At 38.7% G+C, this 24,910-nt stretch overlaps 1 protein-coding gene across 2 annotated transcripts in view; it reads left to right on the top strand.

The window, feature by feature from the left end:
• Window positions 1-24,910, top strand: part of CHRM2 (cholinergic receptor, muscarinic 2) — a 133,156-nt gene that overhangs the window by 1,022 nt on the left and 107,224 nt on the right. The window lies entirely within an intron of this gene.

A 24,910-nucleotide genomic window follows, 5' to 3' on the forward strand; every position in this document is an offset into this window, starting at 1 on the left:
AAGCCGCAAGGTGCAGTCCAACCCGGCGCCGGGTAGAACCCGCAGAAATTCCACCGGTGCGCTCTGCCTGGCCCCGCCGGGGTGCCCCCCACGGGATAAGTGGAGGTTCGCCTAAGAGAGGGGATAATGCCCCAGAATTATTGACACAAACAGGCACACCCTTTGCGTCCATCCCCCCTCAGCGGCCGCATGTCTTTCTCTATCTTCCTGCCCGTCGCCGTCCTCGAGGCTGTTCTGAGCCACAGAATCGTCCAAGGGAGGGTCCACCGACCCGCCAGTCCCTGGCCGTGATACCAAGGCTCTTGCATGTGTGGAAACACCCGCGGGAAGAGTCACTCGGTGCGGAGAGGCGGGAGGAAGGCAGAAAAAGGGAGGTAAACTCGTGAGGCAAGCAGAGCTGCCCGCTGACTTCCCACCCAAGTCGCCCTCCAGTGTCCTTATGGCGGTTCACCGCCACAGCACGTCGGTGACTGCGGCCACCCGGGACTCCAAGTCTGTCTGCCCGGGCGCGGCGAGCCCACCAGAGGCGCGGCGCCTCCCAGTCCTCAAGCTCTGGAACCCCCCACTTTGTCTTTCTATTTCCCTTTCTTCTGTTCCCTTTTGTTTGTTTTGCTTTTCCTGCTCTTTTCTTAGCGCTGGGTGGCACTGGGTGTGTGGCAGCCTTGTGATTTGTCCGTCCCTCGGTACACGCAGCCAGAAACATACACACACACACACACACACACAGACACACACACAGACACACACGTCCCCACGCTTTGCTACACACCCGCCAGCGCTCCGGCGCGCAGCCCCCGCCCGACAGCCCGGGCGCCTGTGGCCACCACCACGGTCACCGCCACAGCCCAGGGCCGGCAGAGGGCTCCGCTGGCAGAGAGGAGAGTCAGCCTAGACTCCAGGGAGAAACCCTGGGGCGACCCGAAAGGCCTATGAAGAACTGGAATTGGGATTGGGGACGAGGTGGGGGAGCCTCTGGGGGAAAGAGCCCCTCTGCGCTCGGGCTGTGGGGAGCCTTGGGAGCTCCGGCCTGAGGCGCTGCAGGCCGCTGTCCCCGCCCCACCCAGGTGTCCCCACCGGAGCCGACCTGCAGGCCTGTCCAGGGAAGTCCAAGTCCGATGGCCGGTGCTGAGGTGGGCTAGCACCTCCCTTCACTCCAGCCAGTTCTGGCCTCTCTGGATTGGGAGGGCTCTCGAAGCGAACAGGCTCCTAAACTCCAGAGTAAGGAATCAGGCATCGTGTGGCAAGGGCCGCGCACGTTGTGTTTTGCTGGCAACTGGTAAATATGCATAAAATATGGTAGAAAATATATATATGTGTGTGCATTTTCATTGATAAGCAAATAGTAGAGCTGATGATACACTTCAGTAGAAACCGCAATTAGGCATACTTGTGTCATGTCAGGGCAATAACAACAAAGGCACTGATGATCATAGAAGCAAAACCAGTAGACTTGGCAGAGAGACAGTTTCATGCTGGGAACTGTATTAGGCTGTAATTCAGATAATGGACTTTTGAGACTTGTCAAATGGATGGAAGAAATTTGTGCCAACAATGTCACAGCTTTGCAGGCTTGGCAGCTAAGGACTGAAGAAGTAACAAGTTGATGCCAGATGACTTTTTATTGTTATTATTATTATTATAATGTGTTCCAGTTGTGGCAATACAATGGATAAGCAACTTCTCATTGACTCTCTTTGCTTTTCTTGGCTAAACAATAATGGCAATTAAAACTTAAGAAAATGTAACCTGCCCCTAAGAAGGTGTGGAAACTCCAGCCAAATCAGTTTACTGTTTTAAAGCTAGTGAAGAGGTGGCATGGGAATGGGGGAAAGTCCTGAGACCCAAAATTCAGGGTAGGCTACCTGATAGATGCTTTATCTTCCTATAAAATAAAGAGGCGTGTTCATTTTTGTAAATGTGCCTGAGGGTGGCTGGAGGAAAACTGGAGTGAGAAAATAGGTGGATTTGAATAGTGCTTTCATAGTTCACGTATAAGAGAAAACAAGAATATGTCTGCAGTTCTCAACTGACTTCAGAGACAGATGTGAAAGAGACTAGCAGTTCGAACACAGGTAAAAGTTTCTTTGAAGTGAGTCCCCACAGTTTCTCAATTTGGGGAAGGGGCTGAGATTGCTGTCTTCACATTAAAAAAAAAAAAAAAAAAAAAAAAAACAAGAAGACATTGCTCTTAATGTGACCCTAACCTCTTCATTGCCCAGACAGTCCTCAAAGTCAGGCAGCTGGATGCATGTTTATTGGACAATTTTCCAATTTCAATTTCAGAGCAGCGAGACCCTAGGTCCAAGGGCAAAAGAGGGATGGGTAGCTTTAGAGGTCCAAAGAAAACAACAGTAGTCCTGGCCTGCCGGATAGTAGGGAAGTCACAGAAAACATTAATGATGCTGACTTCAATGGAGACTAAGCTGGCTAATTAGGAGTCACACGTCTCTCTGACCCACAGCAATGAATAAAGTTAAAGCAGGTGCACAAGAGGAAGAAGAGGAGAAATTAGAATAAAAGGGAAATGAAGAGGGAATGGGACAGAAAGAAAAAATGGCAAGAATCTGTGGGTATGCCAATAACAGTGCTAAGGTTCAACTCCATCACTTATGGCAGCCTTTGTTTAGGTGTGCATGTGAGAGAATGCCTGTCAGGAATTATCTTCACGTGATCACCCAAACTCCATTCTTAATCCTATCTTAAACTTTCTTCACTTTACTCAATAGGACAGAGACAGAAATCTTTTGTCACAGAGTTCCCGTGAAGGACTAGTTTTCATCATTTAAACTGGGGCCGATATTTTATGATGTAGGCTCTCTCTGACATATTTCTGAGTGGATTCCTATGTATCAAATGCAATGAATTTCCTCTTTGTGACTATTTAAAACTGGCTTCCATTTCTTGTCATCTGCATCCACTACGTTCACCTTTGGTTCATTGAGCAGGCGTTGGAACTTCTTTCATTAAGGGTTATCAGTGCTAGTGTACTGATTGCATATCCCAAATTCACCTGGGCCAGGTGGAGGTGGTGGTGTGTGTTTTGTGTGGGAAAGGGGAAGCAGGTCACATTTTTTCGGACAGGTATTTTCACCAAGTGTGTTCTAAGTCCCTGTCACTATTCTAAGCACTTACATGTATTATATTATCTCATTTTTCAGTGTTTTATCTTCACTGTTTAAGACAGTGTCAGGCACATCCAGGAACTTATTAAATATTTGTTGAATGAGTTAATAGATTAATCGATTTTCTCATTTTATCACTGCAACAATCCTATGAAGCAGATGTTATTTTCCTGATTTTACAGAGGATGAAACCAGCATTCAGAGGGGTCTGGTGATGACCCAAGATCGTAAAGCTGGTAAGTTGTGACTCCTGACTTCAAACACAAGCCTGTTGCACTCCAGGGTCTTTGCTCTTACTCTGTATCAATTGGCTCTCTATAAATAGTCATGGCACTTGTTTTCCCTGTGTTTGGGAAAAACAAAACAGTGATGCTCAGAGTTTAATGATGTGTTCCCCATCTGTTTAAGTCAACTTTGCATATTCTTACTGGATCTCCTACACCCTAAACAAAGACGATTCAGTGCTGACTAGGTTTTTAGTTGGCACAAAATGCTTGATCTATTTAGTCAGTGATTGCCTCTGGCAGAGGAAAAGAAGGCCACCAAAATTGCTTGACATTTTGGCAGATGCCATTTCCACCTATACTGAGACATCACTAAATAGATATTTTTTTGTCTGATGCAAAAGAATAAAAGATAATTTTGATATCATCCAGTTTAACTCATGTTAGGAAGTGAATGAAGAGACTTTTCCAAGGTCACACAGCTCAACAAAAACTGCATAAAATCACCCCCATCCCAACTTCAAGTCTAGCTATCTCTTCATTTTGCTATGCTAAATGAGTTCCTCTGTCTCTATAAGATTGTTGGCACTTAGGATCTGAATTTCAATGGCTGCATTTAATTTTAATTAGAATTTATTATCTGCATTTGCTTTGAAAGGTGTAATGTTATTTTGTGAACTGCTATTAGCAAAGAATGAGGTAAATTCCAGTTGGTTTGCCTCATTCCACTCTTTATATATTCTTGTCTTACTTTATTTCCTTTTTTCCCCACATGTTCAAGCTCCTTCTTTTATACTATGACCTAAATATACAATCATCTTAACTGGTGCTGTTACCATGGTAATGTTTCATGGTAGATAAGGGTGCACACTAAAAAATCAGTTTCTTTCATTAGTAATGAAATTCCTTCACTCTCTCTCTCTCCCTCTGTCTCTATCCTTTCCCCCCTTCCCTCCTAAATCCAGGCTTTCACTGAAAGATGCCCTCTGGTGTTCAGTAACGGGAAGCACATTAGTTTGGATAGAACAAGGATATCCTTTTTAAAGCTTAGGGAGAATTTCAATTTCAATTACAAATTCAAATGGACTTAAATGAGAAAGATTTTGAATTATTATATTTTTTAGCAAAGAGGTTAGTGGAAGACATCTGTTGTCTGGGCATGTTAAGTACTAGTTACTATGTAGAGTTCTAGAAAGTTATGGCAAGGGTTGGGGGAGGATATTTATACTCCTATATATTTAACATTGTCGTGAAAATGTTTCTATGCAAGACAAAGAGATGTCATTGAGATATCCCTGTGAGGAGAATCCAATAGAATATGATGTGTGTTTAGGTCTTTAAGACTTCTAAATGGAAGTCTTCTCTCTTTAGAATGGAAACATTTTTTTTTTCTTGCTGAATGTATGTGTATGTATATATATGTATACACACACACACACACACACACACGCACACACACACATAACATATCCAGAGAGAGAGAGAGAGAGAAAGAGAGAGAGATACACAGAAAGAAATATTTATTAGGTGAGAAACTTGGAAGTTTTACTCTTACTCTACGTGACTGAGTGAATCGTATCAATGTGCACATTATTATCAATCACTAATATCACTAATTCCATGACAAACTTGGAGTGAGATAGATATGCTGTCAATATGCCTTCTTTCTTCCTTATTCCAAATTCTACTGCTGCCCCTAATCATCACCACATCAAATTAGGTCTGTCTCAGAGGCTTCCCTGGAATCCACCCCCTCCCTCTATCCACACATATTTTCAGACCTTTAGCACCTCTCACATGAACTATCACCAGAGCCGTGTGTTTCCAACTCGTTTCCCACTCTCCAGTCTTTCTCTAGTACGATCTACTCCTCACACTACCAAAGTGACCTTTCTAAAATGCAAATCTGAACATGTCATTCTCTTGCTAAAAATTCTTCAGTGTTTCTCAACGGTCTAGGATAAACCCTCTTATTTCCTGAAATCAGACCCACATGAAAGTTTCCATAACTGACCACAACCATTTGCCGGCTATCTCTGTCACAGCCCTTCCTTCATTCCCCCACTGCGCAAGGAGAGAATGCATATAAATATCTTAGTGCCATGACTGGTGCAGAGTACATGCTAAATAAATGTTAGCCCGCGTATCTATTTTCTCTTTATTTTCCTCCTCTTCCTCTTCATCTTCCTCTTCCTCTTTATGGAATTTATTGTTATTATACTACCAACAAGCAATGACAAGTATCATACGTATGCTCTAGCCATCTACAAAATAATAATAACTAAGAAAAGCTATGATATGATATGATTAATTTGATGAATATTTTACATCTTCTATTTCATTTAATTTCCCACAGCCAGCTAGCCACACTGCCTGGTATACACTGGGTGCTCAGTACATGCTTGTTATTTTCATGTGCATAATCCATATAATAATAATGACATTGCCGGCACTTAATATTCACAACAATGTGTTTTGGAAGGTGAAGATATGGATGTTCCTATTTTAAAGAGCTCTATGGGTTTGGCTGAATTGTTTTCCTAGATATTAAATTGAATTATTTACAAAAGGATTAACTTGTAAAAATGCTAGGCAACTTGGACGATTTTACCTGGTGCTAGTTGTATAGTAAAAACTAGAACTTGTTAGGGACACAGATGAGGTGAGAATGGCGGCCATATTTTAATAAATGATGTCAATATACATTTAAAATGTGTTAGCAGTACAGAGCTTATTTTTTAACAGCTAATTTTCTTTTTACTCAATTTTTTGCATAGATAATGTATAACCCCATAAATATACATAGTACCCTTTCCATTTAATTATATCAAAGGAGCTATAGGCATCTTCATAGGGTAAACACTGGTTTAAATTCAAATTGTATCACATAGGCAATGAATGACCACAGCAACAACAAGGATGAAGGTCTACATTTTTGAGATTGGTGAAGATGAATCACAAAAAGTGTGGTAGCAGGGTGGTCTTTTGAAGCTATATTTATTAGACTCAGAAAAGCAGAACCTCTCTTTTCTAAGGCTGAGAATCCTATAAACCCTTGAATGTTGACCTCTTAGCAGAACTGGACCAACTTTGTCAATAGTCAGTAGGTATAGCGCCTTGAAGGACAAGATTCTGAGTTAGTTAAACAACTACTATCTCCTAAGAAGTCATTTAAAATAAGAGATTAATTCACAAGCTGCATATCAAAAATACTTTCTTCCTCTTGTAAAGATTTTGAGTCAGCAGGTTGAGAGTAAGGACCAGGAGTCTAGATTTTTAACAAGCACCTCATGTGGCACTGAAATAGGTAATCAGAGGACTACAATTTAAATAATAACAGATTGATGAATTGAAATTTAAAAGGCATCAAAGAGGAAAAAAGATAGGATGCTCAACTGAAACATTGCTGCCAATATTAACAGATGAGTTTTCTACTCCTATGTGGGCCATTAAAGCCCAGACTGAGAGCTTAGTTGTGGCCCAGAGACTTTTTTATTTCCTTGGCAAATTCTAGAGTGAGTGTTGAATAACAATTCAGCAGGACAGCCATAGGTAAAGAAGCATCTCTTTCAATTTAAGCAAAAGCAAGATACCTGTTTGTTTAGATGGGGCACGGTATCCCATCTGCATACCTTATCCCCTTAGAATTAAATCAGTTCTGGCCATTTAAGAAATTAGTACTTGATTTCTTTCTTATGCCTTGTTTCATTTTTTTCCTACTATGATTCCTCTCATTTTCCTTAGTATTGTCTCAAACCATATATATCTGTATGATTGCAAAGCTCCTCTGCATACTCTTCCATCTGATGTCCTGTCTTTTTCATTACTAATCTAGCTGGACAAAGCACCTAGACTTCCTCCTCTTCCTCTCTCCCAGCCCTAGTGGAGGAGTTAGTGAGTGTGAGGCAATTGTCTTAAGTGTTAATGGGGATACATTTCACTGTTACTGTTGCAAAATGTTGTTACACTATGATGATCCTAAGTAACAAACTGATATAATACCTCCTCTAGGAATAAGAAAGTTACAATGATTTTTCCTGATGTTATTGTTCACCCTTAGTCATGCTGATGGTTATTTTGCCTTAATAAAGCAAAGAAGCTTTTCCTTACCTTTCTATTCATGCCAAGGCAATAAATGAGATGGAATAGTTTAGGAAGATGAGCCTCTTATTTCCTGATTATTTAATTAACTACTAAGGAGTTCTTCAGAAGGGACAAGATGGGGAGCTACAGAATTACCTGAAGCCTATTTTTTTCTCACTTTTTAAAAAGCTAAGTGCAGACTAATTTTATTGGTAGAAGAAATAAAATAATTTTTACAGTTTCATATTGTTGGACATGATGAAGATTTGCTAATACTCTGTGCCTTCCTTGGCACTGTTACAAAGGGAAGAGCCTTCTACCATAACCAGCATGAAAATAGGACATGATAAGAAAATTCTACTTAATTGTGTTCTTTGGAGAGCATCAGGGCAGTTGGTTTCATTTTATGGGGAAGATAAAGAGCGGCCCCAGAGACAAAGCATGTTTCCCACTGTTTTCTTGTTTTATCCTCAAAATTACTTTTTTATCAGATTTTATCAGTAGAGTGGGCATTTATGTCTTCACATGTAAGCCTAAATGTTATAGACTTTTTAGTTCGTGCTGTTTGCTGGGGTACTGAAGGCAGGAAGAGTGTTGGATGATGTAGGTTTAATTTCTATTGTCTCTGGCAAGTGGGTGCCATTCAGAGGTAAACAAGGAGTCCCCCTTTTGCTTTCATTTAAAAATGAACATGACTGGGTATTTTCCATGACTAGATGTTTCAATGTTAGGGGAAATTTCACAATTTTGGATGAGTTCTGTGACAATAATAATGACAACAAAAACCACGAAATGACAGGTGCTATTTTTTGAGTCTTTACCAAAATTTAGGACCTGTGCCATTTCTTCACAGATATTTTTTCATACCCCACACCAACCCTATGTGGTAGATATTTGTCACTTTTTCTAAGTCTAGGAATTGTGGCTCATTCACACTAAATAACTTCTTCTAGGTCTAAGAGTGAGTTTGTGGCTTTGGGCATCTATCCCACATCTGATCTCAAAGACCAGTTTTTAATTTTTTTTCTTTTGTTTTACTATACCACAAGCAGCTTCTTTAAGAGGATATCCCATTATATTATCTGGCATCTAATATGGATAAAGCTAAGGAAAAAGAGAGAGGGAAGAAAAAGAAATAGAGGCAAGTCTCACTTCCAGTGAGTGTTCGGAAAATGGAATCATGTAAACAGAGTTTATATTAGAGGAATCAGTCTCAGGTGAGGTTTAGAATCTTTGTCATGGCTACTGATCTCCTGGCTTAGTCTATTTTATAGGCTTCAAATTTGAAAGTGTTTGAGCCTTCATAATCCCCTGGGAGCTCTTTCTAGGCACAGAGGTAAAAAGAGTCTCAGTAAGTCTTCTAAGTGTGGAATTTCCAAGGCAGAAAATATGATTTTATGGATATTTACAAAATGTGTATATGTTGCAACATTTCTGTTGACTAGGAAAACATTAAGGTGCTGGTAAAATGTTATTACATGATCTGTTTCTATTTCATAGCATCTATTCACTTCCCCTGAAAAATGATTGATATTACTTAACATTAACCTCTACATTGCAGAGACACACACAAAAGGCCAGAGGAGCTAAATGTTCTAAGGGACAAACCATCAGCAGATTAATTCTGCTCCTGTTTACATGTCCATTGTTAACTCTAAACATTTGTTTATGTGTCCCAAGTCTTCTGAGAATCATTAGTGTCTATTGGTACACCATAATACCAGCTGATTTTTTTTACAATTAATTGAAATTTCACACTCTTACACTTCAATATCAGTCAATATTTTTACATACTGACACTTTTAATCAAGGATTATCTTTCACAAGGGAGCTATAAGAGGGCCCTAATTAATTAAAGTGATAATTGCACCTCTCCCTCGCAGTTTGTTAGTTACATAACACATTCTTCAGGAAATTCACATCCTTAGTATTCCTCTTTAAATTTTTCTCATTTATAAGCAGATTCCTCAGCTCCTACCTCTGTAAGAATTTACTAAAAATTCAAATTATTTTTATTTACTAGCATTGGTACAGAAAGGAGGTCATATTTATTTTCCCGCAAGTTTCCATATTCAAACAAAATAAAATGTCATCTTTCTGTCACTGAAGTGTTCAGATTAAATCCCAGGGGTCGTTTTCATGGAAGAAAGGAAAGTTGCCAAATGTCTCCCCTCTGATGTTCACTAGCTTATTTTAGCTTCTTTATCACAATGCAAATTCCCGTGGTCCTCTTGGACATTTTTTTCCATTTCCCAATCCTCAGGTACTTAATTGCTTCTGCTTTTCTGTAAGTTTTTTTTAGTGCATAAGGTTTGTTATATTTTCAGGTCTGGTTTAATTCCCTTATTTTTTAGACATTGAATCTAAAGTGTTGGCTATAATTGGCAGCCCTGCTCTCTTCTCATTTAATAGATATGGATCCTAGTCCTATATTTTGAGACCTCTTGGTGTCTGAGAGATATTTTCAGATATAATTGGTGGTGACTCTAAATCCGTGATGTGATTTCCCTAAGACTTGGGAATCCAGATCATGGAAATCCCTGCACCAAATACCGGTCAGATTTTCTAAAGGTCATTTCTGTTTGCTTCTTTTAACTAAATTGGTGTGACTTATTTCATTACACTTGCAGCAAACATTTGCTACATTTTAAAATTATTATTTCTTCCAAACTCCCATGTGCTTTTACTTTACTTTTCTAATATATTTGAAAATGAAACTTGTTATCAAGAGGTCAGTTACCTAAAATTCAAATTGCTTCTTTTCTGTTATTATGTATAATTATTGAAAGACATCTTTTCCTGCTGCACTATTTTTAATAGACTTTATTTTTTAGAGCAGTCTTAAATTCACAGCAAAATTGAGCAGAAGGTACAGAGCATCCTCATATACCCTCTGCCACTGTGAACACATGGCCTCCTTCACTGTCAACATCCCCCAACAGAGCAGTACATTTGTAACACCCAATGAAGTACATTGACATGTCATCATCAACACAGCCCAGTTTACATTAGGGTTCATATTTGGCATTGTACATCTGTGGGTTTGGACAGGTGGATGATGACATGTATCCACCATTATAGTACGCAGAGTATTTACAGTGCCCTAAAAATCCTCTGTTCTCTGCCTATTTTTCCCTTCCTTCCCCCAACTCCTAACAACCACCGATTGTTTTATTGTCCCCATAGTTTTGGCTTTTCCAGACTGTCAAATAGTTGAAATCATATAATATGAAGTATTTTCAGGCTGGCTTATTTCACTTAGTAATATTCATTTAAGATTCCTCCATATTTTTTCATGCCTTGATAGTTGATTTCTTTTTAGCAATGAATAATATTCCATTGCATTAGTTTTTCTTTTGGATTTTCATTAAATCAGTAAATGTTTACCCTTGCTCCTTGAAGACAAATTTTATTTATGCATTAGAGCAGCAGTCCTCAACCTTTTTGGCACCAGGGACTGGTTTCATGGAAGACAATTTTTCCATAGACTGGGGGAGTAGGGATGGTTTCAGGATGATTCAAGCACATTACATTTATTGTGCAGTCAAAGCTCTCTGCTAATGATAATCTGTATTTGCAGCTGCTCCCCAGCACTAGCATCACTGCCTCAGCTCCACCTCAGATCATCAGGCATTAGATGATCTCAAAGGGAGCACGTAACCTAGATCCCTCATATGCACAGTTTACAGTAAGGGTCGGGCTCCTATGAGAATCCAATGCCGCTGCTGATCTGACAGGAGGCGGAGCTTATGTGGTGATGCAAGTGATGGGCAGCAGCTGTAAATACAGATGAGCCCACTATTCACCTCCTGCTGTGCAGCCCAGTTCCTAACAGGACACCTACTGGTACTGGTCCCTGGCCCAGGGGTTGGGGACTGCAGCATTAGAGAAATACTATTTTTAATTTTTTAATATTATGTTATTTTATTTTTGTACTAGATTTTCTCTAATCTTGTATTTCCATGTTCTTAAATTTTGAAACTTTCCAAAAATAGCCATAGGACTCATGTTCTGAATATTTTAATTCTCTCTTTTTCTTCTCTAACCCACCCTATCCCTATTTCATTACTTAGAAAAGAGCATGGTTACTTGGCATCTTGCGATTTTTATTTAATTATATTTTACCACTGTTATTCAGATAATAAAAACTTTTCACCTCTCTGTTGAAGGATGTAAATGGTTTGTTTACCCAGTTTTGGCAACTCTTCTACTTCCTTGAGCCTGTAAATTTAAGAAGAGGGGAGTGAAGGATATTGCAGAGCTGTTTCTTTTCATTTCTTTCTCAATTGATGTTCCAAGCTTCAGCAGTCATGGTCATGACGAAGCTCAGTAAAAATAGTTGAAAACCTAAATAAAAGACTATTCTATGAAAGACCACACTGACCCTTATTTTACCTTTAAATGAAAGACCAAAAATCTTAATTTGTTTTTCTAATAGCAGACAGAGTATTCTTATTTCTATTTGAAAGCCAGAGAAGTCCTAGGAGTTTGTTTAGTATTCCTCTGGGGTGTATGTACTCTTTTCACTATTCTCTGCCTTTAGGAAAACTAATACTGTTTGATACATTGGTCTACTCATTCCAGCCATTTAAACATGGGCTTTGCACTGGGCAGGTATTAATTAGTATCCACTTATTTAACTTGACTTTTAACACCTTAACTTGGGCCTACTCTTTATCTTATACCATATCTTATATTCAAGTCCTTTACACAATGACGTTCTCATTAATATTCTCTGCTTTCATTAAAGAAACCTGCTCCATAAGGGCAGAATGTGGGTTCTCCCCTCCCCCATCCTCCCTCTCCTCCCTTCCAGGTCTCCCCCTCTACTCCTCCTCCTCTTCCTTCTCTCCCTCCTCTTTCTCCTTCTCCTTCTTCTCACCTTGAATCTGATGCCTGCCTTTATTATTGGCACATAAAAGAGTTCAGTAAGTGTCTATTTAATGATAATTTATAATACCAGAATGCTAAGAGTTCCAAGTTTTCTACTACCCCAATCTGCTTCTTCTGTTGATTTCATAATACCAAGTTATTTTTTTTTTCTGAAATAGCTCAAAGAAACTCTTTCTAGGTAAATTTTATCTTTGAAAATAAATCTTCTCTTCTGGTAAATTTTTTATCTTTGAAACCAACATTCCATCTAAGCCTGACCAAAATTTTCTCTGGGCTGTCCTTGTAGGTATATGGTAGCATTATTTTGTTTAAGCTGAATCTAATTCATCACAAACACATGAATTTTTAAAGGGACATGACTTTTGTTTTGTTTTTACACATTGTAAGAAATTTTAGCCAGTAACAGACCACATATTAATTAAATCGATTGCTTTTTTTCTCAAGTTAGGTATAGATTTAGTAAAAGTTTCTCTTTTTTACTTGACCCTATCTAAAAGATATCTGACCAAAGAATCATTTTGCATCATGAAACTCAGCACCATTCTGGATAACTTGCCATAAAAACCCCTTACTTAGCCTTAGTCATAAAATTGGAGTACTCATTTATTTGTCCTTTTATTTATTCATTCAACAAGTATTTGCTGACCATGTATTTTGCTCATAACACTGTGCTCCTTCCTGAACTTATCCCTCCTACCTGCTCCCCTCTCTGTCGTTACCTAACAATAGGGAAAGGAGAAGTACTGCACTTAAATGCCCACTTTCATCCCCTCTCTTTCACAAGGCTTAGCATTGCCTTACAACAGAGCACTGCAGCCTCAGTAGTTATAGCGTACGTGTGCTTTCTAGCAGGGGTATCTTCCACTGACCTTAACCACTTCCTAGGGAGCTTAGAAAGAGGAGGTTTCAACATCTTTCCCCGTCTTGAGGTTCAGTTGTCTCCCAGTGGGTACTGCATTATCTGGCAATATAAAGTAGTGGAGAAGTATTTGCACATTGGAGACAATGTGCAATGTGTTATCGCTGTTAGTTTACCTTCAGTTTCTCCACCTTTATAGATTCAAGGATTTAGTAGGGTGTTCAATGTCATCTAGTCTGATGCCTTTATTTTTTAGTTAAGGAGATCACAGTATGTGGACGATTGTGATCTGAGGTGACAGAACTGGGATTTGGAGTCTAAACATCTTGATACTTAACCCACTGTCAATTTAATCACCCTACCATGACTATCCCTATGAAATGTTCTATGTGATTTTTTTTTAATGCTAGATTTTAATTTCTTCTAATAAAGACTTGAAGCTATAAAACCCCCTTGTTACTCTGCCTCATCTGTGTGGGACTTTTGATTCTTTTTCCATCTCTCCTCTGGTGTTTTACAAATGGATCTCATGATTTAGTGGTAAGATTTTTGTTGGAAAGGCTGGGTTCAAACAGGAGCGACTGTGAAAACTTTAATAACAGAGATGACATGGTGCCGACCTGTGAGAACATTTCTCGGTCATTGTGTGTTTTCTGGGTCCGAGATGAGTATCAGCTCTGGTTCAGTGAACTACCCTTATCCCTAAAGGATCTACTTTCCTCCTTTCCAGAGGTTTTGGAAATATCATCTAGTCATTTTTGCTACTGAATTGCTTGTAAATAATTAGGGTTTTCATTAGTCCTTGCAGTATTTATTTGGACATATATATATGTATAATGTTTATGCTTATAAAAAGAAATCAACTTTGCCTTTTAACATTGCATAAGCAAGAACAATTGAAAATAAATTACACAAAGTATTTGTTACCTGGAGAAGTACGAAAACTTCAAAAAGCAAAAGGAAGTATGATGTGTGAACTCTTTCATAAAACAACATCAAAATCTTTATTCTGCTTTCCCATTTCATAAGGTCATTAGGAAACTCTGTTGTCATGTCTACTGCCAAATTTGCAAAAATTGTCCATGTAGTATCTTTAGAGTGAGGAGAAAAGACAAATTGGAAAGCTGAATTTTGATGTCATCTCTCCTAATTCTGCCAATATATTTTCCTCTAAATAGAAAATTACTTCATTCTAAAGTCTTGGTAACCATAAATGTAATCAGCTTTGCCACAAATGTTTTCAAAATGAAATGCCCATTTTTTTGTGTGGAGGGGTGTCTTTTTGCTTTGTTTTATATCAGAGGAAAGTGGACAGGAGAAGCAATTGGTGGTGAGTTGAGGAATTGGTGTTGTATGGGACACTGAGTATTTCATGGTCCAGAGAAATTTACAATGAGGTGATAGAATGCTTTCCCAGACCACTGTCACTTACACTGGGAACGTGATGTGCTCTTGGGCAATGTTGGGAAGGCACTTGCAAAGCTATTTTAAGAGGCGTTTGGAATGCTGAGAGGGCAGGGAAGTATAAAAGAACATGCCAGAAGCCTTGTTTTAAATGCTGTATTCTCTTTAGGGAATACTCAGTGGCAAAATTAAAAAAGGATGTTTTGCCAGGCAATAAAGCTGCTTATTTTGACTTGTTAGAAGATAATTCCATACTCAATGAAGACTGAAAATTAAAATTGAAACATTTCAATGAGTCACAGAAAATCCATTTGTTTGTATGTTTGTTTGTTTTGTGTCTTTCCTATGTGAGCTTCCCAAGCTTATAGATGAGCTGGCACCATTAGTTGGTACCAGTAATCTATCAGAAGACAGATGGGACTTTGTTTTTCAGAGAAACAGTATTTGGAGAGGCTGAAAGCTAATTTGCCTTTAGCTTTTTAGAAAATGTCTCATTCATCTTCATATAGGCCCAAAGAAAAAAGTATTTGGACAGGGATGGCAATTCTTTGACACATTATGATGCCTCCTTAACAATAAAGCAAAGAGAGAAATAAATAAGACCTAAGAGATTCTCTACTTTCTTGATCTGTGACACCCTCAGAAATTCCAAAGAAATTTGGGGCATGGCTTGCTTGCAAAGGTGAGCAGGTCTCAGAAGCTCCCTTCAACCTCACCCGCTCCTGGAAAAGTAACTGAAATCCCAGAGATATCATACATTATACACATAAAGAGGACATTATCCATATTTAAAACTGAGAAACCATCATTGATGTCAGTATTATATTCATCGTATTGTTCTGCATTTTAAAGCTTACTTTTTTATCTTCCTGCAGATTTCAGTCAAGAAATCACATGTAAGTGCTTCATAAAGGATAGGTATTGATACACTAGAAATATTTGTTTATTCATTTATTCTTCAACATTTATTGCTACAAAATTAGGTACATTCAGGTACTCTGCTAGACATCTAGGATAGAAGGATGAGTCATCATAAAATTCTAGCCCTTACAGTCTGTCCTGGGAGATAAGGTGAGGAAAGTCAGTATACGCGATGTACAGGTGGGTGGTACCAGACACATTAGGACTCCTGAAATCACAGAAAAGGATGGAATTAACCCAGCTGAAGCTTGGTTTAATAAAGCATTAAAGGGTGAATAGAGTTTTACTGGATTGATTGGGGAGGAAGGACCTCCCAAAAGAGGGTACAGCATGTACCAAAGCATAAGAATGGAATATTCAGAGTCCTGCATGTTATTCTCAGTAGTTCCAGCCTAGAGTGGCTTTGGGAAAATGGAAAGGAAAGCCGAAGAGATAGGATGGACTAGACTATGAAAAAGTCAATATGTCATTCCTAAGGTCTAGACTTATCCTGTTGGCTACAACGAACAAAATCTTTCATCAAAAGGAATTATTGTATTTAAATCATATGCCTCACACCATTCTATTTCATTTGAAATTCACCAAGGAGATAATAGAAAAATTAGATGGAATTATGGCAAAGAAGATTAGTTAGATTGGTCAAATGGCAACATCTAGCTTATGATGTCTGCCAACATCATAGTATCCTATCTTAGAGTGGGGTCATGAAACACAGAATGATAGTTCTCTACTCTTCTGAGACTTCTCCCCATGCATAACTTCACATGGTCCGGGCTTTGGGTAGAACAGTAGACCCATTCCTCTGTGGACACTAAAGGAAGTGCCCAAAGCCCTGAAGGAGGGAGAAAATTTATCCCATTATTTTCTGACCCCTCTTTGAGAAGGTTCACAGATGTTTGCCATCAGTGCATTTCAAGGTTTAATTTCTTGTTGAATTTAAGCAAGATGGATGAAGCACAATGTGACATCATGTAATGTGGATTAAGGAAACTTGGCTTTCTGTGGTGGTTCTAATTGATAAATTCTGTAGCCCACTGTCTTATAAACATAGCTAGTGGACGGGTTGTCTCAGTTTAGGTTTCAGAACACATTCCCACCGCTTCGTCTTTGTGCTGGATGTAGGTCAAAGGATACAAAGTAGCAAACATGTAGGATGAAAAAGTCAAAAGATCTAACATACAATATGAAGACTATAGTTAATAGCAGTGTATTGTGCTCAGGATTTTAGCTAAATCAGTAGATCATAGCTGCTCTTGCCATGGGGTGTGGGGAGGAATGGGTGACTGTGAGATGATGGATATGTTAATTTGTTGCACTATAGAAACAATTTTACTATATACATATATATATCTTATAATATCATGTTGGATGCCTTAATATACGCAATAAAATATATGTTTTTAAGAAATAATACTTTGTTTAAAAAAACTTAAACAATTTGCAAAAGATTAATATATCCATCACCTCACTTCATATTCACAAAAATCCCAAAAAGGTGGTAATAACAAATTGAGGAAATTTAGAATTATTGATCTCACGTGACTTGCCAAGTAACAGCTTGAATGAGACTGCAGAATACCCAACTCCCATCCTATTGTGTTTTCCATCCTTCCTCATAGAAATGCCACTGTGCCATTGTCAGAAATGCCCTGGATGTACAATAAAAGTTAACTGGCAACTCATCTGTGATAAATCCTCTGAGTTACAGAGAAGTAAATTGAGAGTGATGACTCCAAACTTTTCTCTTGAATCGATTCATGCTCAAAAAACTGAGAATTCACTGTGAAACTCCAAACGTCACGGACTATGCCTCATAGGAATGATTCTGTTTCCCTCCTGAGAAATCTAAGTGTCCACTGGGAAAAACAGAGGCCTCTGCTGGTTAATATCTGTGAAGCTGTTCCCCTTTTGTGTTTTATTTTTTTAAATTTTACTTGAAAATATCTTGTGATCTAATGTGTCCCCATTTTATATTTGAAGAAACAGATGCGGGAAGGAAATGTTCTCTGTCCTGAGAGGTGCTTTGATGGCCATCCTTGACTTGTTGAGACAACTCAGCTCAGGAATCTTTGGGAAGGCAGAGCTGGAGGAGACCGATCTGTAAGATTTTTAAATCCTCAGGGTGGAACACATGATTTCTTTTGTGAGCCCTGAGAGGAGCTCTCTGTGACTTTGTGATAGAGTCCATTTTCTTCAGAGCTGAATTAATAATTCCCATTCTTTTTCTTCCTTGCCATGTCTCTGCTAAATGCATGGCATTGCCCTGCTGTATTTAAACAGGCGAGTTTTACCTAGGAGCTGCCATTCCTCACAAAGCAGAGAACCAAGTCATAGCTTAGTCCACGGGCCCCTAAGAAAGGCCTCACTGTCTTAAAATAGCAGCTGAATTCCACTTTTCCCCGTGATGTCTGCTAAACATATACCTCCCTGCCCATCTCTGCACTGGGGCTTGGAGAAATGTGATCCTTCGGAGAACCTCTGTGATTTAATCCTTGCTTCAGCCTGAAGTGAGCAGTTGACCTGTAGTGTTGGAAGCTGTGGGAATTCACCAAGAAATATTTTAGCAGATTTTCAGAAAGGAATTAAATATAAGAGGTAGGAAGAACATTTTTCAAGTCACACCAGTCATCAGCACTCAACCTTCAGGACAGAAGGTCCCTGTGGCAGGGAGTGAATTTTAAGAAATGAAGGATTAGCATCTCCTGCTCAGACTCTTTGTCGCTGAGTCTGAGGCCTCACAGTTTCCCTTAGTTTAACATGGCATAGGACCTGCTTTATTTCCTCCAGTGGGAAAATCATAATAGTTATTCTTGTCAATACAGTGACTGAGTAACTGCAAAGAAATGTTGGTGTGATTATTCTCATTAACAGTAATTACCTGTTCAGAAAACAACTTCTCTGTTGTATAGCCTAATTTGTATTGTCCTCATTTCCTTCAGAATCATTGCTCTTGAATGTTGATGGACATGTGTGTTCTGAGGGAAGGCTGGCAGGTGAGGTTGTGTTCTCAGCCCTCACTGAAGGTTGGCTCTTTGTGAGTAGCTTTAGGGGTAAGGGGGGCAACCACTTTTTCTTACACAAGTGTGACTTGACTTTGAGTTCTTGAGCTAAGGAAGAGAATAACCCTTTAATACTGTGTAACATTTACTGCTTTCACATTTTTGCATATGTTGCTCCCTTTACAATCTTGTATTTGTTATTACTGATTTCCAAACAAGGAATAAGAGTATTTAAAGTTGCCCAATCTCAACTCCAATTATAAGACAAAACAGGATATAAATCAATTTTTCCAATTAAAGTGCACCCCACTTTTCCAAAAAGGGTGATCCTCAAGACATCACCCAATCCTGAAGTTCCTTCATTTCTAAAATGGATAGTTCCAATACTTGTACGTCTTACTTTGTAAGATTATTCACAGAAGATATAAATTTGGAAACATTTTGTAAACACTATGTGCTAGGAACATGAAATGTACTAAAATTACAATCCCTACTTATAATGATTTAGGTTTGGATAAAACCTCTAACTATATTTATTTGGCTTATTTAGCTATATAGTACAGTAACAGGGATGCTATTTTCTCTATGTTGAACACATTTTAAAATCATTTTCCTTGTCTTGCTAGACTTACTTCTTCCTGTTGGACCCAGAGACATTTCGCAAATAACAGAGCACAGACGTGAGACCTTGGCTGCCTCCTCAGTTCACTAGGATTTCCCAGTGAGGAGTAAAGATTTCTCCCAGCCATAGCATATATTACCAAATCCAGCTATTCCTATTTTCCATCAATGTACAGCATGAACATTACAATTAATTTTTTTGTGTTTTTTTTCTAATCTGGGGTCATAGTTTAAGGTTATTGCCAAATTATCAAAGAAATTCCTTCAAAATTGAGATAATACATTCCTAATCTTGGGAAGAGTTAAGAAATTTCTAGTAGTTTGCACTTAAACATGACTTCTGGAAGTTCTGACTCGTATCTTGTTGAGATGGATTGGGAAGGAGGTAGCTGAAATGCAACCTAGGGAAAGGTGTGGGCACATGGAATCGGAACCACGATGTCACCTTAACACTCTTTCACATCACTGCGTCTAACATAAAGCAATGCACTGCTCTGTGTATAGCTCACAATAACTGATGTATTGATCATATATTCTGAGGGAAAAAGCTTTCTCAACAGAGAGTATTCTGTGACCCTTGGCTACCTTTCAAATTAAGTAGTTTTCCTTTGCAGAATCCCAAAAGAATGTTCAGTACTGAAAAGAAAATTGCTATGTTCTGCCATAGTGAGAACTTGTGACTCAGAGGCAGAAAGATCATGAACAGAAACAGCCTGTTTACCAGGAGTGTTCTAACGTAAATCCCCAGAAGACTGTTTTCATCCTGATAGCCAGAAACCATGAGTTGTGCTCTAGTGGGTGACAGAACCCTGTTTTGGGGGGGGGTTCCAGCCTGACGAGCATGCAGGGTTTCCGCAAGACAAGGAGCCTCTGACTGATGGTTCTATCCAAAGACACTGTTTATAGTAATCAAAACTGACTTTTATTAAGTACATATTAAAGTCCAATTTTATATATAGATATAAAATTGAAACTTGTTGCCCCCCCTCTTATATCCATTCCACTCTGTCTCTTTTCTTTCTCACCTCAGAAAATGACACAATAGCTGGGCATAGTGGTTCATGCCTGTAATCCCAGCACTTTGGGAGGCCAAGGAAGGAGGATCTCTTAAGGCCAGGAGTTTGAGGTTGCAGTGACCTGTGATGATGCCACTGCACTGTAGCTCAGGCAACAGAGGGAGACCCTGTCCCGAAAAAAAAAAAAAAAAAGAAAAAGAAAAACAATAAAAAAGAAAAGAAAACGGCACAACCACAACCATCCACTAATTTGCTAAGTTCAGAAACTTAGCACTCATTTCTTTTAAAATAACTTTATTTTTAGCATAGTTTTAGAGTTACAGAAATAGTATAGACAATTCCCATATACCCATCCTCTAGTTTTCTCTGTTGTTAAGCTCTTGCATTCCTATAATGTATTTGACACAACTAACCAATATTAAAACATTTTTATTAATTAAAATTCATACTTCATTCAGATTTCCTTAGTTTTTACCTGATGTTCTTTCTCTGGAATCCCACGCAGATACCACAGTAAATTTAGTCATCGTGTCTTTCTCCTTAGGCTCCTGGATACTGTCACTGTTTCTCAGACTTTCCTTGGTTTTGATGACTTTGACAGCTTTGAGAGTACTGTCCAGATATTTTGTAGATTGCTCCTCAATTTTGTTTGTCTAATTTTTTCTCATGGTCAGATTGGAGTTACAGGGATTTGGGGCGGAAGCACACAAAAGATCAAGGGTACATGCTATCAGCATGACTTAAGATTGATGATGTGAATCATCACCTGGCTGAGGTAGTGTTTGCTGTGATGTATTGGATTCATCCCTCTCTTCCCTCATCACATTTTTTATCGTGGCCTTCGATGCATGATCTGAAACGTCTCACCTCTCCAGTCTCATCTCGAGGCTGTCTGCCTCAATCAGGTTTCAGCTGTACTTCTTTGCCTTTACATTTATTAGACACAATATGCTCTTTTGTCCTTTAAGGCTTCTGCTTGGAATATATGCCATATATTGTTTCTTTCATGTAGAACATTCCATCTGGCCACTCCCCCATGCTCGGCATGGCGAGCTTCAGTCTGACCATCTGCTGCTCCTACGAAGCCTCTCCCTGTGAATCTAGTGTAAAATGGTGGCCTTGGTTTATGAGCCACCTCAGCACCTTGTCAGCTTCCTCCTTCCTAGGAGTTAATGTAGTCATTTGTCTAACTTTGACTTTATAATTTGATATCCCACTAGAAGGCGGAGACAACAGCTATCTAATTTACCAGAGGGGTCTAAAATACAAGATATTAATGTTGGTTGAATGAATGAGCCATTCGTGCTGCCTTAGATAAAAACCAAGCTTGAATTTGAAAGAGAAAGGGAAAGGCACTTGCACTGGATATTTCTGATGATAATTTCTATTTAGGGAAATCTCATTTGCCTAAATTATTGACAATTGGCAAATTGTGCTTCATTTAATTTATTTAATGTCATTCCTTGCTTTCTTTGATAAATGAAATGAGAATACACTTTAAGACAAAAAGAACAAGATTTATTTTCTGTGACAAATAAAGGAAAACCATCCTATAACTCTTTATTGAGATGTCATTAGTCCCAAGAGACCTTCTCTGGGTTATTATGCTTGATGGTCCCTGAATATCAAGATGGTGCAAGATAAAGTTCAAGGTCAAGTAAAACAGAGATTCATGGCATGAGCAGAATGAAGAAGTTGGGCCTCACCCTAAAAGCCAACAAACAAACATGTGTCAATGAGTTCATTTGGGCCCAAATATGATAAAAGCCTAAGCACCAAGACAGAGAAAAGTTACATATTGAAAGACGTCTGATACCAAGAAAGAAAAAATAATAAAGTATTCTTACTGAAGTTGTTGTAGAGTGAGATTAGATTAAGGGTGCATATCTCTTCTCTTCTCTGGCCTATGAAACAATAAAAGTTCCTCTTTCCTATTCTTTTGTTTTCTTAAATCTACCGTTCCACTAACCTGTTTGAAATTGCCATGAGACTCCTGGGAATAGTCCCCTCCTCTGCTAATCACCCCTTTACTATCTGACCTCTATCCTTCCCAATTCTACTGACAGTGGCATCCATGTTTTCCCTAATTCCATCGCCTTTGCAGGGGCCATGGGATTAGTCTGGACAGGGGAAAAGCAAGATTTATCTGAGAAGGCAGGAAGTCAGTGTTACACTTCCATTATACCACAGCTCATCTGGAAGGACTCACTGGAATAGTCAATTGCCAAACTTAAAGTAACCTTTTCATTGGTTGAACATAATGTCATGGAGGGGAGATACAGTGCATACTTTCTTTAGCCACTAGTTCACCATTCAGGCTACAGAGTCAGTCTCTGATGGTTACCTAAGATAGCTTCCCCCTTACTAGGTTGCTCTCTGATTGCATTTTGGCTTCATTAAAAGGTTGTGCCTCATAATCAAGATCACTGAGATGTATGGAGATCATGGTTCCTGGCTCCAACCTTGAAGCCAGGTTGGTGGATCTCTGCTGTCTTGTAGTTTTTCATAGAAGGAGGTGTAGGCATTTCAAGGAGGCCTTTTATCTGATAATATAATCATCTCAGCTTAATTTCTGAGTCTTATCATGCTGATGAACCACCTTCCTACATAAGTAACAGAGGATGGGCTGAGGGGTTGTGTAGACACGGAAGCTCTATCCTCCCTGAAAAGGAGGAGGGAGATAGAAAAAGAGCAAAGGGATTCATAAAGTGATTATAATTGATTACGGGGTCTGAAACATTCATCTCTATAAGTACTCCTTATATTTAATTTTGCCCTTCTTTTCTTTTCAAGTCAGTTTTTTTTCTCTTTTTTACCTTTCTTCTAGCTATGTGTTTCCCCTTCTCTTGGCTTCTGATCAACACATTATATCTTTTCTCTCACTCTAAAACAGTAGTATTATTCACCAAGAGCCTTTTATTTTATTATTATTATTTATTTCTGAATATTATGGGGGTACAAACATTTTGGTTACATATATTGCCTTTGCAATGACCAAGGCAGAGCTTCAAATGTGTCCACCCCCCAGAAAGTGCTCACCAAACTCATCAGGTGTGAATTTACCCATCCCCTCTCCCCTCTACTACTTGCCCAACACCCAATGAATGCTACTTCCATATGTGCACAAAAGTGTTGATCAATTAGTGCCAATTTAATGGTGAGTACATGTGGTGCTTGTTTTTCCATTTTTGTGATACTTCACATAGAAGAATGGCTCCAGCTCCATCGAGGATTATACAAGAGGAACTATTGTTTTTCATGGCTGAGTAGAACTCCATGGTATACATATACCACATTTTATTAACCCACTCATGTATTGATGGGCACTTGGGTTGTTTCCACATCTTTGCAACTGTGAATTGTACGGCTATAAACATTCAAGTGCAGATGTCTTTATTACAGAATGTCTTTTTTTCCTTTGGTAAATACCCAGTAGTGGTATTGCTGGATCAAATGGTAGTTCTACTCTGAGTTCTTTGAGGTGTCTCCATATTATTTCTCATAGAGGTTGTACTGATTTGCAGTTTGACCAGCAGGGTATGAGTGTCCCTAACTCTTTGCATCCACACTCAAAAAATGTTGTTTTGGGTATTTTTGATAACAGCCAATCTCACTGGAGTAAAGTGATATCTCATTGTGGTTTTGATTTGCATTTCCCTGATGATTAGAGATGTTGAGCATTCTTTCATATGTTTGTTGGCCATTAGTCTGTCTTCTTTGAAAAGTTTGTGTTCATGTCCTTTGCTCACATTTTAATGGGATTGTTTGATTTTTTTCTTGCTGATTTTCCTAAGTTCTATATAGATTCTAGTTATCAGCCCTTTATCAGATGTATAGCATGCGGATATTTTCTCCCCTTCTGTAGGTTGTCCATTCACTCTAATGATAGTTTCCTTGGCTGTGCAGAAGCTTTTCAATTTGATCAGGTCCAATTTATTTATTTTTGTTGCTACTATGATTTATTTTTGGGTCTTCTTCATAAATTCTTTGCCTAGGCTGATGCCTTTAAGAGTTTTTCCAACATTTTTTTCTAAAATTCTTATGGTTTCATGCCTTAGGTTTAAGTCTGTTATCCATAGTGAGTTGATTTTTGTGAGAGGGGAGAGGTGCAGATCCTGTTTCAATCTTCTACATGTGGCTATCCAATTTTCCCAGCACCATTTATTGAATATGGATTCTTTTCCCTAGTGTATGTTTTTGTCTGCTTTGTCAAAGATCAGATGGCTATATGAGGATGGTTTTACATCTGGGTTCTCAGTCCTTTTCCATTGGTCTATGTCTCTGTTCTTGTGCCAGTGCCATGCTGTTTGGGTTACTATAGCCTTGTAGTATAGGTTGAAGTCTGGTAAATTGATGCCTTGCAATTTATTCTTTTTGTTTAGGGTTTCTTTAGCTATACAGGGTTTTCTCTGGTTCAGAAGAGGTCAAACTATTGCTCTTTGTTGACAATATGATCTTATATCTAGAAAACCCCAAAGATTCTACCAAGAGACTACTGAAATTGATAAGTAAGTTCAGCAAAGTCTCAGGTTACAAAAATCAATGTACATAAATCAATATCATTTATGTACACCAACAACAACCAGACTGAGAACCAAATCAAAGACTCAATACCTTTCACAATAGCAACAAAAAAATAAAATAAAATACCTAGGAATATATTTAACTGAGAAGGTGAAAGACCTCTATAGGGAGAAGTATGAAAACTGAGGAAGGAAATAGCAGAGGACGTAAAAGGATGGAAAACCATACCATTCTCATGGATTGG

Source organism: Propithecus coquereli, unplaced genomic scaffold, assembly GCF_000956105.1.
Source record: "Propithecus coquereli isolate 6110/MARCELLA unplaced genomic scaffold, Pcoq_1.0 Scaffold186, whole genome shotgun sequence".
Lineage (NCBI taxonomy): Eukaryota > Metazoa > Chordata > Mammalia > Primates > Indriidae > Propithecus > Propithecus coquereli.